Source organism: Pithys albifrons, chromosome 7, assembly GCF_047495875.1.
Source record: "Pithys albifrons albifrons isolate INPA30051 chromosome 7, PitAlb_v1, whole genome shotgun sequence".
Taxonomy (NCBI): domain Eukaryota; kingdom Metazoa; phylum Chordata; class Aves; order Passeriformes; family Thamnophilidae; genus Pithys; species Pithys albifrons.
In genome coordinates this window covers 42,876,403-42,882,402 of record NC_092464.1, presented here as the reverse complement: position 1 = coordinate 42,882,402, position 6,000 = coordinate 42,876,403, and the positions used below count along the sequence as shown (strand labels likewise).

At 48.5% G+C, this 6,000-nt stretch overlaps 1 protein-coding gene across 3 annotated transcripts in view; it reads left to right on the top strand.

Moving 5' to 3' along the window:
- The first annotated feature begins 2,055 nt into the window (after positions 1-2,055).
- SNRK (SNF related kinase) overlaps positions 2,056-6,000 on the top strand; it is a 42,803-nt gene continuing 38,858 nt past the window's right edge. The window contains exon 1 of one of the 3 annotated variants that reach the window (XM_071561160.1): positions 2,056-2,325. The gene's annotated coding sequence lies outside the window, so the exon portion shown is untranslated. Of the gene's footprint in view, positions 2,326-2,586; positions 2,603-3,128; positions 3,145-6,000 lie in introns of those variants that run through there. The other 2 variants (XM_071561163.1, XM_071561162.1) reach the window with 2 other exon arrangements.

Below are 6,000 nucleotides of genomic sequence, written 5' to 3'. Positions count from 1 at the left end.
CACCCTGTGTGGCAGCCCACTAGATGATAATGTGATTTCTAGCTGATATAAAAAAGTCCTTTAGACCAAAATATTTTGCAAAGGGAGACTCAGTGGCACTGAACTGAAGCATCGTTTGGTATTTGTGAGATGTGCCTTCTCCAACATGCCAGTGAAAATCAACAAACTATTATTATCTACAGAGAGGGAATCCAGACCTAAGTTTCACAGAACAATAAGCACGAGGCATCACCTCATTGCAGCAGGCTCAGAAACCCAAGCGGTATGTGCTGCACGCTGGTGGAAACTCAGACTTGAGAAATCAGTGATAATCAGGAAAACACAAGTGAACGGCTGGTTATTGCAATTTCTTACATCAAATCTGTCTCATAAATTCAGCAACCAGTTGTGTTTTATTGGTATCCAAATGGTGTAAGATTGGAGAATAAGGTCTACAGAGTGGTCTGAATTATGACAAAATCATGAAATTCTCATTCTTCTTAGGAAGAAGTGATCAGACTCAACATCTCCTGAAATCTCCATGTAATTTTTTTATTTCTTTTTTGAAACCTTAAAACACGACATTATTATGTCCTTTTGTCCTTTTTATTACGTATGATCACAGAATTTCAGTTTAGTCATCCCCTGAACTGTATTTTCTGGTTGAGTTGATTCACAAAGATTGGTTTCAAGCTAAGAAATTCCAGGTTAATTCAACTGCCCTGCTGTACAGTGTAAAACAAGCTTAATTAACAAAGGAATGACATAGAAATGTTGTGAAAGCATAGGGGAAACTGAAGAACATTTATCAAACCTGTTCTTAAAACTGGGCTTTGCTACAATGAGGTTTCGTACTTTCTGTCCATATATCCTGAGTGGCCATTTCTATTTGGGGGGGGGGGGGGAGAAGGCACTTTTCAAAGTACCCCTTTTAAGGCTTTAATTTCCCTGGCTATTGAAAGATTTTCTTTCCCTGATCTTTGGAGGAAATCCTTGCATTATTTCTGATGCTCCAAGCAACCACTTTGCTCACCCCTCGTGTAGCACAACCACTTCAGATATTCCTCTTCCCTTCGCTACATGTACAGCCAGGTACGTGTACAGGGAAACAGTACTCTGCCTGGTGTAAGGGTACAGGGAAACTCTGAAACACCTGCCAGGCTCATTCCTTGGCCTGTTTTCTCCTACTAGTCTCAATGTCACCCTTTCCTTTCACTACCTGTAATTCTAGATGATCTCCACCATCACATCGTGCTCCCATCCTTCCCACCACAGGGCAATCCAGTGCCAGTGTGCCTCACTGTCCGGGACATACGGGGCAACATCCCTATACCCTCTTTAGGATGCTACTATTGCTGCCCCTTTCTTTGTGATCAGCCAGGAGTCACAGGTATGGCTACTACCTGTTTCTTTACTTCCAGGTGACCTCCCCGATCCATTTTCCTTCCCACCACAGGGGAATCGAGTGGCATTGTGCCTCGGTGCCATACACCATTGCCACCCAGGACACAAGAAAATCATGCCCTGCCCAGGCAGGTGGTGGATTTGCCACGCCTGGAGGTGTTTAAGGAAAGACTGGACGTGGCACTTATTGCCGTGGTCCATTTGGCAAGGTGGTGTTCGGCCATGGGATGGACTCCATGATCTCAGAGGTCTCTAACCCAATTGATTCTGTGATTCTGTAACCCCCATACTCTAATACCCTGCTATTGGAACACAAGAAAGGGTAAAAGGGCATGGTCCTTTAACGACCTTACCCAGCCCTCCAGCCCAGCGCCCCCTGCAGAGGGACAGGGGCGGTTTTGCCCTCTCCTCGGACATTCAGCGGCTCGCCCTCCCCTCCTATTTTTGCCATTTCCAGGGCGAACTGCTCATGTTCTTCATGCAGCCGGAGCCCCGAGCGGGCAGGGCCGGGACATTCCCGTTCCCTGCCCCTCCTGCGCTGCGCTCCGCCCCGCACCCGGCCAGGCCCCGGCCACCATTGCCCCCCGCCATCCCCGCCGGGCGGCGCAGGCGCGGGTGCGCGCGGGCGTGCGTTGGCCCCGCCCCGCCCCTGGCGGCCCCGCGCGCGCCGCGGCCGTTGTTGTCAGTCGCCACTCGGAGCCGCCGCGGGAGCGGCCGCAGCGCCGCGTCCTGCAGAGCGCAGCCCGGGCGTGGGGCACGGCCCGCCGCAAAGACTCCGCGCCTCCCCGCTGCGCTCCTGCACCCTCTCCCTCCTCCCAGAGCCTCCCCGCTGAGCTCCCCGGCCCCGCAGCCGCTCCCGAGGGCAGTCGCGGCGGGCGCTGCCCATGCAGGGGGCGGCGCGGGGCGCGGCGCCCCGAGGAGACGCCGCCGCCGCTGCGGGCAGTAAGTTGCCGGCGGGGTTGGGCCGGGTTCGGCTGGGGCTGAGCCGGTGGGGTGTGGTGGGTTCCTTCCTCCCCCTCCCTACGCCTTCCCGTTCCTCCCGAAGCCGGCGGAGCCCAATGGCGGCCTCGACCCAGGGGGAGGAGGCGGCGGTGGGGGGGACGTTCTCCGGCCGCCGCCGAAGGTCGGTGTGTCGGTGCCGCCCGGGGAGGGGAGCGCAGAAACGGGTGTTCCTGCGGGGACGGGGGGCTCCCGGGGTGCGGGTGCTCCTGCGGGGACGGTGAGTTCCCGGGGTGCTGATGTTCCTGCGGGATCGGTGGGTTCCCGGGACGCGGGTGTTCCTGCGGGATCGGTGGGTTCCCGGGGTGCGGGTGTTCCTGCCGGATCGGTGGGTTCCCGGGGTGCGGGTGTTCCTGCCGGATCGGTGGGTTCCCGGGGTGCGGGTGTTCCTGCGGGATCGGTGGGTTCCCGGAGTGCGGGTGTTCCTGCGGTGCCGGCGGGCTCCCGGGACCTGCCGTGCCCGTGCGATCGGCCCCGTGTGACCGCAGTGACACCCGGCCCCGCGCGTGTGACCGAGCGCGGTGACAGCGGCCCCTCCGCCGCCCCCCCGCTGCCCGCGCCGCGGATGTTCTGTCGCTGGGAGGGGAAAAAAGATAAACAAGCGCGGCGAGAGCCCCGCGGTCCGGCCACGGGTGCGTTTTAGAGCAATGACGGTGCATCTTGCCCCTCGGAACAGGGTGCGGAGCCAACAGGTTTGTCTTCGCCCAGGACTGGAGCGTGGCCCTCCGGACAGACGGTGGAAGTATCCCTGGTGCTTTGTCAGTACGTGTCTTGCTGCTGTCAGTGCACTTACTGCGTTGAATTTGCTGCCTTTGGCTCGCTCTGGAAGTCAGTCGGATAGCTAGCGAGGTCCTGGATAGAGGTCTTTGTGCTTTTTGCCAGGTTTTGGCACGCAGGTGGTACTGCACTAGTTAAATTAATGGAAGGTGACTTTTAAAGATGTGTGTGGTTGATGTACGGTGTTGGTAAGAGTTGAAGGACAGATGTGTGTCGTTGGTTTTGTTATTTGTTTGGGGTTTTTTTCCAGTAGGTAAACTGAATTATGTATTGAAGAACATCTAGTAGGGCAAAAACCTACATTGGCCAGAGGATGGTTGGTGACAAAAGTGACCTATTTTCAGATTGGATATTTTTATTGGTAAGGGATGCTAGTATACCTGTGAAAGAGAGACCTGTACATGTGATACATGTGTATAAACACCTTTGGGTTTCTGCTGATACACAGATAGTTTCTTATTGACCATCTTGTTTCCAAGAGCTTGTTAAGAGTAGGTGGGCAAAGAATTGCTTTCCTCAGTGGTACCATTGCAGTTCCTGGAGCAGCTGAAGCGTATTGTGTGATTTTCAGCCATCTAGCATGAATGAATTGCATGCAAATGTGCTTACGCCTGCCCTCTGTAGTGCAGTCACTACTTAGTCATATTGGCTGCTTTTTTGGAGTTGTTTATTATGGATATATTTAGATCTTCTGGCTCTGGGGAAGGACCAGTTTAATGGATTTCAACAAAACGAAGTCTGTATAGAAGTGTTTACAAGTAAATATTTCTTATCATAGAATTAAGCATTTTTTTCAAGGCATGCACCATTAGGAACTAGTTTAAGGAATGGTGAGATTTTTTTGACAGCTACATCATAGAAAGTGGGAAATTGCCTACTGGTTATTTTTGTACTATTGCTGATGCTTAGAAAGAAGGAATCTGAAACAAATAAGAACTAACAGTTGTTGCTACACAATGCAATCAAATTTTACTTTGTGAAAGATGTCAAAATGTTAACTTAGACTAATATCTGCCCCTTTTACTTAGAGTGCATGCAGATATCCAGATTTGAGGACTTAATAGTAAAGCTAAAGAGGAGAAAGTCCAGTCTTGTGTCGTATTTTTCCTGAATATTCTAAGTGATCAGAAAAGTGGCAGAATGATGACATGACTTTTCAAGTGGTTGGAAGAAGCAGCTGACCTGAATGCTCGAGCTTTGCCTGGTAGTCAGGGTGTCATCTAAGACAGCACATTCATCTTGTTCCACACTGGAGGCTTTCATGGAGAAAACCAGGGGAAAGGGGGAGTTGAATCTTAAGTGGACTTAGTGTTTTGTGGTTTTTGTTTTTCATTTTACACAGTGGAGAGGCAAGAAAGTACTGTTTGAGTTCTGGACACTGTACAGGTTACTGCTGTTCCTTGAGTCATTCTTGTGTGAGAACTGATATTCCCATGTGGTGTGGGTGGTTGCACTGTAATAAATAGGCTGCTTTCTGATTATTTTAAACAAATAGCATGATGAGAGGATGCATGGTAATATGCTACTGCAGAATTCTTCTGCTTGAAGTAGTGCACTGTTCTGACCAGCCTGGTCTCTTCTAACTTGCTGCCTTCGATATCATATTTGAATAATTCTTTTGCAGTCTGCGCCTTTCATGTATCATTGTCCTTTTTGTCCCACTAACAATGCTAAAGTAAAAGTAGCACCTTTGTCTTGCTTAGCCTGCCTTGCTCTCAAGGGCACAATATCCTGGTGCAGCTTTTTTCCTCACAGTGTGTCTCTCCTGAAGTAATGCACTTCTTTTCTTGGATTTTGTTTGGCTTCGAAATTTCATTGCAATGCTGTAAAACTGCTTGATGAACTTCTGTCCATTCCTACTTAACAATTTTCTAATCACGTCTTAAAATAATAAAGCAACGAAACATGTTTCAGATCAGGGAAAGGCAGATACCACTGAACTGCACTTGATGATGAATATAGTGATGTTAAATTGCATAAGTTCTTAACTTTAGCAGCCTGTGAGGTTCTGCACATCTTGTGTCGTCCCACTGTTCTCAAGCACTGAACTGTGATGCTGCAGCTGCCTTAATAATGTAAAGTAGCTGTTGTTTTAATACACCTAACAGTATTATGTAAGAGCTTAAGAGGATTTGAAAAAAACTGTGTATTCCCTCACAATTCTAGGATAACTCACCCTGGCAGAGTTTTAGTACACATGAGTTGATTGAGTCACCAATGTTAAGAACTTAATGAGAAAAAATTACACTTGTGAAATATAAACCTGGGCATGTTCACTCTGAAAACCGGAATCTGTCTGTGTTACAGTAATCTACAGTAGTGCTGGGAAACAAATGTTGCACTGAATTTGACAGACTGGTTATTACTCTTCCTTTATATATCATTGTGGGTTTTTTGCAGCATTCTCTTATCTGGAGTTTAACTCACTTTACTTGGGACATGGTAGCCTAGATTATAATCTTAGTTCATGTTGAAGCATGGTGAATTTCAGGTGTCTGTCAATTCCTAACTAATTTAGGTGCTGTAAAAGAGAATAAAGTATTGAAATTGAGTAACTGTAGGTTGGGGACAGTTTGTATCCTGGATGGAAAATGTCAGTGTGATTGAGGCAATTTAAATCCATTCAGCACTTGAGATTTATTGTACCAGATGTGTTGCTGAAGCAATGAAGCCATCTGACTTTGACCTTGAAGATGTTCTTGAGAAATTTTACAGCAATTATTATTGCTTGTAATAGGTGCATATATTTGCACCTGAATAGTCATGTTTGATATGAAGGTTGATGCTTTCACCTCCCTTGATACAGAATAAAAATCATGTCTGTGGTTCTGAATTTACACA